Genomic DNA, 11,194 nt, shown 5'->3' with positions numbered 1-11,194 from the left:
ATTTAGACAGTTAGCTAGTGTCCTTTTCTTTCTATCCCCTTCCCATTAGCCTACAAACACCCTGGTATCGGTTTATTTCCCTTCCCTTGATTTGTTTACTGGATTCCCGCTCCCTGGCATTTGGAGTGATTCTTGCGTGGACCAGGGTGGGTGCATTTCTGCTACACTACAGGGAATCACGGTAAGAGCGCCTTTGCGCTACTTATACTTTTGTCACGATTGGCACACATATGATTTATATATTCCGTTTTGGTTTTCATAGATGGTCATAAACATCAGCAGAAGAAGTGGGTTGAAGGTTCTTTTCATGCCATACGTTAGTGAATGTTTCTTCAAAGCCGGTTACAACACAGTTGAAGTAAGAAAGGGACAGATTAGACCATATTATTATTACCAGTATCTAGTTTACAAGTGCTCATTTACATATTGTGTCATCCCTAACACAGCTCCAGAAGATGTTCCTTATATAAGACTCCATATGTTTAATTCAGTGACACGTTAACATCCTGGGGTATGTGATATTTCTCATGTAAAGGTATCTTAGAGTATTCCAGATAAGGTGTTATAGCTAGAGTACTTACTCACCTTTCATTGCAGCCTACCTGTTATCCAGTTCCCTTCATTTGAAGCACCACGCATCCAATCCTGGAGATCACCATCGAACATTTTCCCCCCCAAAACTTTCCTTGTTTTGTCTCCCTTGATAGAGTCGGAAGGCCGTAGGGGAAGGCTGTGGAATATTCTTCGGATTCCTGACGCTCCTGTGGAACCAACCTGCATTCCTTACAGTTATCACCTTATCCTGACTTAGAAGTAAGGGTCCCTATTTGGACAAAGGTGAATACCATTGCCAACTAGAGACCCCTAGATCTAACAATGGGGCTGACACGTTGTGGGATGGAGGTGTTTAGGTGGAGTACAGGGAATAAGAAGCTTAGTTAGCTGATAACCATGTGTTTCAGCCCCTTTCTCAAGTGGAGCCGAGAAGGTGCATGTGGTTCTCTATTCATAATGTGTAGTTTGGGAAAGTGTTTTTCCCCTTTTGTTCCCTCTTTTCAGCCCTCTTGGAATCTAATGCAGTCTTGAGCCCTAAGTGTCTACCCTGTATGGAGAGGTAGGTCCCAAGCCCCAGGCAAGGCACCAGTCTCTTCCCATGGAATATGCTTCTCTATCTCTAGTCTTCACAAAGACCACCCCTCCCTTCAGTGATACCCTAACTGGTGGGTTCAGCCCTCTTGTGCCTACTCATCCCAAACCTGCTTCTGCTGCTATGAGCTTAAAAAAAAACCTTTCTAGACCCTTCCCTCTTCTATCCATCCACTATCCTTTTCATTTTAACTAATAGACTCATATGTCCACCGCTCAAATTATTTTCATATTTCCCAGTACTAATTCACCACTAATCCTGTTTGTGTTCCGGAGTAGCATGCTACTCTTCAGAGCGCTTTGATGCCTCATCAGGGGTACCAAGCTCTATATAAATGCAAACTCCTCCCATATCTATCCCTCCACTATCCTTTTCAACCCAAATAACACTCACATATCCACCACATAAATTAATTTCATATTTCTCTATACTAATTTACCACTAATCCTTTGTGCATTCCGGAGTAGCGTGAGACTCACCGAAAAGCACTTTGGCGCCTCGTCAGGGGTAGTAAGTGCTATATAAATGCAATTACAATTTCAATTACAATTTGCTTATTACCGAGTAAGGTGTCTACATTGGTGTAAGGTAAAACAAACAGTATAGTGAACACAATAGAGACCGCTCCCAGGTAGAGACCAAATTAGATTCACAGTGAGGCGCCTAGTGATAGTGAGGCATCTCACAAAAAGTGATGGACTGGCATCACACACCACCAGGTGTCATGCTTCATCATCTGCCAGTCCTCGCCCTCCAGAAACCGCGTTTGGTTGAGGGCGGGCATGCACCTGGAGGCAGGGATGCACTTCTGAGTGAGTGGGGGCCCAAAAAGTGAAAATTAAAAGGCCATCACAGTACATCATGATCACATCACAGTGATCATGGCCGCAGCAGACCAGCTCCTGAGCCTGCAGGAAGAGGCGACCTGCTCCATCTGCCTGGAGTATTTCACCGAGCCGTGTGCGTGGAGTGCGGCCATGCCTTCTGTCTGTCCTGCATCTCCGCGGTCTGGGAGGGGCTGCAGACAGACTTCACCTGCCCGGAGTGCAGAGGGACATTTCCGAATAAAACCCTCCTCCCTAACAAGCAGCTGGCGAACCTGGCCGAAAAGATAAAACAGCTTCAGGCCCGGACCAGGGGGCCCCAGGGAGCGGAGCTGTGCGGAGAGCACGGGGAGAGGCTGAGCCTGTTCTGTGACGACGACCAGGAGCCCATCTGCATCATCTGTCGAGAGAGCAAGGGCCACAAGGCTCCCTCGGCGCGCCCCATTGGCGAGGCTGCCCAGGAGTACAAGGGCAAACTTCACAGTTGTCTGGCCACATTGATGAACAGTCTGGAGAACACTGAGGTGCTTCACTGCAAAGATCAAAAAAGTATAACAGAGATGGAGGAAGCAGTCAAGAACAAGGAGATAAAAATTCTGAGTACATTTGAGGAGACGAAAATGTGTCTGGAGCAGAAGAAACAACTTGAGCTTAGCAGTATGAAAACAAAGCATGAAGAAAGTCTACAGATGGTCCTTAGAAGCATTAGTGAGCGGGATAATCAGAAACCAGCACTGATGGACCTGATCAGCAAAATAGAGGAGAAGTGTCAGCAGCAAGATGTTGAGCTACTGAAGGGCATCAAGAGCATATTTCACAGGTTTGATAATATAATACATCGGAAACCTAAGGCTAATTCTGCTGGAACACGGCTAAGTATACAGAAATTTAGCCTTCCGCTAACCTACCTGTTGGACAAGATAAAGCAAGTGAAAATCTCCTCGACGTGTCACCTGTGGACAAGTTATGGTCATATTCTTCTGGGCATCCTGGCTATTCTTATAGCAGTGATTTGTGCATTTTTGGGCACTCTTCCGAAGGAAAAAGTGATGGTGACTCTGGATCCTGACACGGCTCATCCTCAGCTCCTCCTGTCTGAGGGGGGGAGACGAGTGAGATACACGGGCACATGGCAGACAATGACAGACACCCCCAAGAGATTCACCCGCTACCCCTGTGTGCTGGGGAGCGAGGGGTTCACCTCTGGCAGACATTACTGGGAGGTGCAGCTGCTGCAGGAGGAGGGGGGAGTGTGGGTGGTGGGGGTCGCAGCAGAGTCTGTGGACAGGAAGGGAAGCTTCACATGGTCACCTGAGGCTGGAGTCTGGGCTGTGCAGGGGTGGGATGATCAGTACAGGGCTCACACCTCCCCTCTGACCCATCTGTTCCCTCGTGAGAAGCCCCGGAAGCTGGGGGTGTATCTGGACTACGAGGGGGGGCTGCTGTCCCTGTACAATGCTGACTCCATGGAGCTTCTCTACTCCTTCCCGCAGGCCCCCTTCACACAGAGGCTCTTCCTGCTCTTCAGTCTCTATCGACGTCTCTACATGGGAGGAGTGGAACTGAGGCTAGTGTGAGCCCCCCTCCCCCTCAACTGTCATCCACAGTTTAAACACCAACATTCCAAAGAATCTTCTTCACAATGACCCTCTCACATGTTCCCACGACAACCAGAAGCCTCAGTGAAACTATGTATCTCTTTTCCCTGTACATTTTTAAAACAAGGGCAGAAAATGTTTGCCGTGAATCATACACCAAACAGCATATAACACGATAAAGTCTCAGCAGAATTAAACAAGTGTTGGCGTAGGCAATAGGTCTCGCCTTTGGATCCTTATAAGTCTTTAGCAAGAGCTATTGGCTTTTGGCAATGTTTCTAAGGTATGTTGTAGAGCAGTGTGGCTGCTGTGCTCCGTACTGCAAACTTGGTGTCCAGTGCAGTGACGTGGGGCAGTGGCATAATGTGGTGTGTTGTGGAGCCGCTTGGTTCGGCTATAGAGGAGTCTGGCGCCCGCGGCCGTCACCTACCCAGCTGGACATTGGTGCATGGCACTCCTCGTCCTTTCGCTGCTGTCTCTCTATATCTTCCTCCGATGACCTCCTCTCCCTCTCTCAGAACCCCTTTTCTTGTCCCCATCTTCCTTCTCACCCTCTTCTCTGATCCTGACCTGCCGTCTTGTTCCGTCCTTTGTCAGTTCCTTTCTCCCTGCTCCCACTCATTCCCACGTTTCCCTGCTCCCTCTTTTCCCCTACCCCTATTTTCCCTCGCTCCCATTGCTCCTTAATATCTTCTGTTTTTGTAATTATCTAATCATTAGATGTATTTTTATAACCTTGTTTTTCCTCTTCCTCGCAACGATCTTTCATGTAAATTCTGTAAAGTTTGTAATATGCTAAATGTTAAATTCCTCATGTAAAGCGCTCTGATACCTCCGGGTCTAGTAGCGCTATATAAAACTCTTAAATAAATAAATACACCCATAAATTCTTTATTTAAAAGGGAGACTGTGTATATTTGATTGGAGGCTGACCGTCTCACAGTACCCTACTGCCTCTCGTTCCCTCCCCGGGCTACTGCCTGGGACATTTTGTGTTCTCCCAAAACAAACAGTATCCCAACAGGTATTGTTTTAAAGACAATTATGCATGTATGTTGAAAACATTACTGCAAAAGAAATAAGGAGACTTGATACCAATTTTCGATATTAGGATTGTTATTCATCAATTATTTAAACAGACAATAGTAGGTAGGGAAGAAAAACAGTTAAAGCGGCACTGTTATAGGATGAATCAAGAAACAACCCAAAATTTGCACTTGGTACTAAAAATGTGCAGGTGACATAAGCAAAATATATACAGCGCCACGTTTTGACTACACAGCGCAAAACATGGCGCTACTCTCTTATGACTCATTGCAAAATTAATACCAATCACTCGTTTAATTTAGATCATTCTTGAGTCATATGTTCCAATTCACTGGATATATTCTGCACTATTGTTCACCCTGCGCCGTCCACGCTGTCCACCTTGTCACTTATGTCACCTGCACATTTTTAGCACCAAGTGAAATGCTGTGAATGCTGCTCAGTTAGCCTAATGTGGCTCTTAAAAATTGGTTATAGAGACAAAAGCAGATGAGACTGTAAGCCTGTTCATTTGGTTAATATTATATAGGAGTACAGGATGTGCGCATATCATTAGCTTGAAATGTGCCTAATAACCCTGTCTTAACTAATCTGCAAAGAAGAGCCTAATTAACATTTTTTTACTCTTTTCCTTGTGCCGCACGAGGCTGTCTGATGGTTTCTGCACTGTGCCTTTTAGCATGAGACATCTATAAAATGCGAAGTTTATAATTAGAATTATCTTGGCTACAACAATAACCTTCCAATTTGCGGCTATGGCGTCTGATTCCTTTTCACTCTAATTTATTAGTCTGCTGTCTTACCAGGTACGGGCCTTGTGAAGATTCTTAGTGTTTCAAGGCGCGATTGTGAAGTGAAAAATAACAGAATCAAAGGGCTAGTTAAGATGGATGCATGAATCTTAAATATCTGGGGGTATATTTACAAACAAATTACGCCGGGTGGTGCTGCAAGGAATTTAGCAGCTCCATGCTACGTCATTAAAATAACTCAGGGATCCATTGTATTCACAAGAATATGGCACACCCCTGTGTTTTCCCGTGCGCTGCACTAAAACAGCTGCCTAGCGCCAACGCAGACACCCTTGCGCCTTTGTGCAAGGGTGTCTGCATTGCAGGGATGATTGCTTATGTGCAGGGAGGGACACCTCCCTTTTTAAAAAAGTTTTTTTATTTAATCCATGATAGATAACCATCAAAATCAGTTACATAGAAACATAAGCTCACAAACCGCCATATCGTTTATACACAATAATAAAATAGTAAATAATCAATCAAGCAAATCAGTTCATGATCTATCCCCTATTCAATTTACTTATTTCATATGCTCTAACATAGGCCCCCATATCGGAATACCCAATTTTTGCTTTTTCATTGATTTCAAACAATATAAGCTAGATTCCAAATTAAAAATATTATAACATTTTACCTGCCACATTTCATAAGAAGGAGCTTCCTGTGGCAACCACAACAATGCTACACACAACCTGGCTACCGCCACTGCTACAAATATCAGGTTTCTAAATGGATAATACTCCTGTCAGCATTATGTCCATTGTTATCTGTACATTAACCCTGTGATCTCTGATAGAAACCCTTCAATGTGTTTCTTCCATAAGTTTAGCTGCACACACCCAAAAAATATATGGATAATATCCGCCCTCTCCATTGCACACATTGAAAACATCTCCCAACAATTGTTGCTCCCCATATCATCATTTTTAAAGGTGTGTGATACAGATTAAATAGTGTCTTAAACTATTAAGCTTTCAAATTAGCTGACAGCAAAATTTTCCCTGCAACATCTATTGATTCCTGCATATACAATCCATCTTGATGTAACTGGGAGCCCCAATTACTATTTTGCATTTCCATATCATCTTGCTGTTCATCTATCAATATTTGATACAGTGTATCTATTCTAGCCGCCCATCTAATTGCCTCGACAAGTGGGCAGCTTTTCATCCCCCTCTGCTCTTTCCGCATCAAAAAATAATCTGGTATTTGCAAATATTTGAAGAACTCATTTTTTTGTAACGCTAATCTATCTGATAACATTTTAAAGGGAACAAATACCTCATCCTCAAAAAAATCACCTAGCTGCCTAATCCTATTTGCTCTCCATTTCTCCATTCTAAAATCCCCAAATACAGGCGGCAGCATTGCAGTGGTGTTCGTAGGAGTATAATAACAAATTCCTGTTACCCCTATTCTCTTTCTAAATAGCTTCCAAGCTTTATATGCCGCTATTACCATCTTGAATTGCGTTCTCTTGTAATAACTTAACTCCCAAAATGTAAACAATTTCTCGCCTCTGATCCCATCAGCAACTGATATATCGACGATATTTCTTCCAATGTTTCCACTTCCTCCCCTGTTAACATAACCCTCATATTTTGAAAGAGACAAATGTAATAATAAAAAGCGAAGTTGGGTACAGCTCAGCCACCTCGATCCCGTGGTAGCATCATATATTTAAAAGCCCTCCTGGCTTTTCTTTGTCCCCACAAAAACCTATCAGCAATAGCTTGTACATTTCGAAGTTGTATGCGAGTTAGTTCTAACGGTACTGCTCTAAAATAATACATGAGCTTGGGTAATATACACATCTTGAGGACATTGCATCTTCCCACTAATGTCAAATGAAGGCATTCCAACCGGTCTAACATCTGCTGAACCCCTGCAACTATACTTCCCCAATTAACATCTATTAGCTGCTGTAAATCCATCCAAATTTTTATACCCAGATATGTAGCTTCCTTCACCACCCGGGGGTCCCCCGGACCCTCCCACCCTCTGTAGAGAGAATCTGAGTCTTTGCCAGATTTCATTTATATCCAGACACTTTCCCGGATCCTTGGGCAAGCCTTTTTATCTCCTCAATCGCCTGGGTTGGATCCGATGTTGCCACCGCAATATCATTTGCGTAGGCTAATAATCGAACTGCGTATTGTCCACAGGTCATAGATCTAATCCTATTGCTATTTTCAAGCATACATAAAAATGGGTTGGTATATAATGCAAATAGTAACGGGGAGCAGGGACACCCCTACCTTGTTCCCCTTGTTATAAACACCGGCTCCGATTCTTTACCCATTACACATATTCTAGCTTTAGGTGTTATATACATGGTTTGAATAGCCTGAACATATCGCAGGCCAAACCCCATCTTATATAAAACTGCCCGTAAAAAAGGCCAGGAACACAGTCAGATGCCTTCTCCGCGTCCAAGAATATCAATCCCAGCTTAGCGTGTTGTACATTCGCATAGTCTATTAAAGCAACTACTTTCTTAATATGATTAACCGTGCTCCCGGTGGGTATAAACCTATGCTGATGTATAGAGACCAAAGGGGAAATGACCCTCACCAACCTCGTTGCCAATATGTTAGCATAGTTTTTGCCATCCGAGTTTAACAGAGAAATGGGCCTATATGACCCTGGTAATTCTGGTGGTTTGTCTTTCCATTTGAATACCACTATGTTGGCCACGTCCCATGATGGCGGCGATTTCCAAATCTGTGCTTCTTGCATGACAGCCAACATATCCTCCTTTAACACCTGAAATAGCACTTGATACATCTCCGGTGGTAATTTATCTGGCTCTGCTGCTTTTCCTCAAGCCAGCAAGCCCACTGCCTCCTCTAGATCTTCCATTGTTATCAAAGTGTAGAATATTTTGTGCTCCTCTAATCCTAGTTTTAATAAATCTACTTTCTGCAAGAAAGCCACGATAGCCTGCTCACTCCTTCACTCATGAGAATATAGTTCTTAATAAAACATGAAAAATTCCCAATATACCCTCCATACTCTCTACCATATTCCCAGCTGAGTCCTTCAATGCACTCATTTTCTGCAGAGAGTGCTTGACTCGCAATCTCTGCGCCAGACACCGACCTGTGGCTTCCCCAAATTCATATCTTTCCTCTTTATATATTGGCAAGCAATATCCTTACTCCAGACTTGGTTAATTGTAGCCTTACAGCAAGCTATCTTTCTTTGTATACTCTTGTCTTCAACTCCCCTCCTTATTTCCTGAATAAGTTCCTGTTCTGCATCTCTAACATTATCTAGAAGTCCTCGCATCATATCCTGATGTTGCTTCCTCTTACCCCATCTGTAACTAATTATCTCTCCTCGCAGTCCGGCCTTCATTGCATCCCATATAATAGCTGTTGAGGCTGATTCTCTCTTCATTTCTAAGCTTTTATGTGTTCAACAAAACAATTATCCAACAAGAGTTTCCTATTAAACGTTAAGGGCCTGCCCACCCTCTTTTGAACACCTAAATTAACGTCTAGTAACAATGGGCCAGGATCTGCAGTTATCCTGGGCCATATCTGCATTTTTGCTCCCACCGTATATTGTCTTGGCATAAAAACATAATCAAGTCCTACTAACTTATGATGCGGATGCTAATAGAAAGTATATCCCAGATCCACATAATTTAGGGTTGCCCAAGCGTCAACTAATCCATGATCCAAGAAAAGTTGCCGTAGGGCTTTAAAAACCTTGGGTTTCCGACCTGAATACTTTTTCTTATTAGGATGTCACTCCTGCCCGTCCACATGTATATTGAAATCTCCACATAAAATCAACAGAGTGTCCCACATCGCTAACTCAACATGTAGTCCTGCTAATATTTTTGCTTCATCAAAATATGAGCCATAAACTGAACATATGACAATCTTCTTACCATCTATTACCCATTCTGCAATAGCCCACCTCCCAAAATTGTCAGCCTTGGTCTTCCCATTAACCCCTAGTCCATGTCTAACCATTATAGCCAAACCCCTATTCATAACAGTCTGATGGGATGCCACTACTAAACTAAATCCCAATTCCTTTATCACTACACGTCTGCCCCAGGGTAAATGCGTTTCCTGTATACATACAATATCAGGATTCATTAACCGCAGATCAGCTGCAATCCGTAATCTTTTACTTTTGCAGTTCAGAGCACAAACCTTAAACGAACAGACCCTTAACCCCAAATCCCTCATTTTATCCACCATGTCTTATACGCTATCCTAACAGTATATACATCATATATTCAACCTCAATAGAGCTACTCACAAATGTCATGTTTTTATCATCATGGATTGAATTTTTCTCCCCCATTCCCTCCCCACATTTCCCGTGTCCCAACCCTGACTCCCACTCAATACCACCCCTGTGTACCAAAGATCCCGTCCCCCTCCCTTCACCATCTCCCCAAAAAATAGGCAACAGGGCCAATGGCCCTTGTGATGGAAAGTGAGTTTGCGACCCTGTGTTCCCCCACCCTTCTAACATATTCCTGCCTAACTACAATTTAAACCAAATATTTGCAACATCACCAGAAGACATCAATTACTTTCTTAACCTATGTTATCACAATCTAATAAAATCTTCATTTGTCCCCATTTGTCATTGCTTCACAGCCAGAAAAAACAAAAAAAACAAATTCCATAGCGCACAGCCCCCTTAAATAGACATCAGATACTCTTTAACTTGCACCTCTGAGGTGAAAAACGTGTTTGACCCTGAAGAATTACTTTAAGTGTGGCAGGTTGTAACAAAAAAGCGTGTGCCCCTTTCCCTGAATGGAAGTGATTAACTGACGCAACTGCCACCTTTTCTCCACCGTTTGAGAATATTCGGATCTTACAAAAATTGCGTTCCCTTTCCCTCCCTCTTTCTATCAGACAGTGCAAGATCATAGATGGCCTGGCATGCCAAGAAATTGTTCAAGCAGATCAAAATCGCCCATGGTCTTAGATCAGGTTGCCCAGCTTTCACCGCCTGCTGTTTAAATGGGAATCTATGTGCCCTCTGCACTTCATCAGCCCATTTCCAACCTGTCAGTTCTGGAAAAGCTTCTACAAATAACTCTACCACAAACCTACGGATATCGTCTGCCCCTCAATCCCCTCAGGCACCCCTAAAATCCTGAGATTATTCCTCCAAAGTTTGTTCTCCAAGTCCACAAGCTTATTTTGCATGTCGTCTCTGTGTAGCCTTATCTCTCGTATAGCCGCCTTCTGTACCACAGTTTCATCCTCCAGTGTACAGATTCTAGCCTCTGCCTCGTTCATTCTCTCTGTAAATTCATTGCACGTTTTAGCAATTCTTCTGACTGTTTTTTTAAGTTTGCGACACGCCGTATGAGTTTTTGCATTCTCAGTGCGAGTCTCCACTCTGTGATCTGAAATGCATTGATAGATTGATTCCAGGCATATCTCATAACTTGTTTTTTCCGATGGGCCAGCCGCTGTTAGGTCAGCAGATTTAACAGCTTCAGGGGTCATTTCTCCTAAGGAGGATAAATCCCAAAGTAGATTCTTAGTTGCTTCAGACTGATCCCCCTTCTCCTTATTTAACCCCCGTCTGCACACCATGGTTGTCTCCAAATGTGCATCTTCCAGATTTGAGCTATTCAAGTCACTGCCAATGCTCATTACTGATCCCTCCAATGATCTGGATTTGAGCCCCAATTCACAATCGTTTCCCGACAAATCCGAAGGGTCTGATAGGGAGAAAAACTTCTCCACTGAATCACTCTCTCTACTTGTGGCTTCAGCAGTTTGTCCAGCCTCA

The 11,194-nt window shown here is 43.5% G+C and overlaps 1 pseudogene; it reads left to right on the top strand.

Moving 5' to 3' along the window:
- The first annotated feature begins 2,028 nt into the window (after positions 1 to 2,028).
- On the top strand, positions 2,029 to 3,579 carry LOC144775117 (E3 ubiquitin-protein ligase TRIM39 pseudogene; annotated as a pseudogene).
- The last annotated feature ends 7,615 nt before the right edge of the window (positions 3,580 to 11,194 follow it).

This window comes from Lissotriton helveticus, chromosome 1_1, assembly GCF_964261635.1.
Source record: "Lissotriton helveticus chromosome 1_1, aLisHel1.1, whole genome shotgun sequence".
Classification (NCBI taxonomy): Eukaryota; Metazoa; Chordata; class Amphibia; order Caudata; family Salamandridae; genus Lissotriton; species Lissotriton helveticus.
This window is presented reverse-complemented; position numbering and strand designations above follow the sequence as displayed.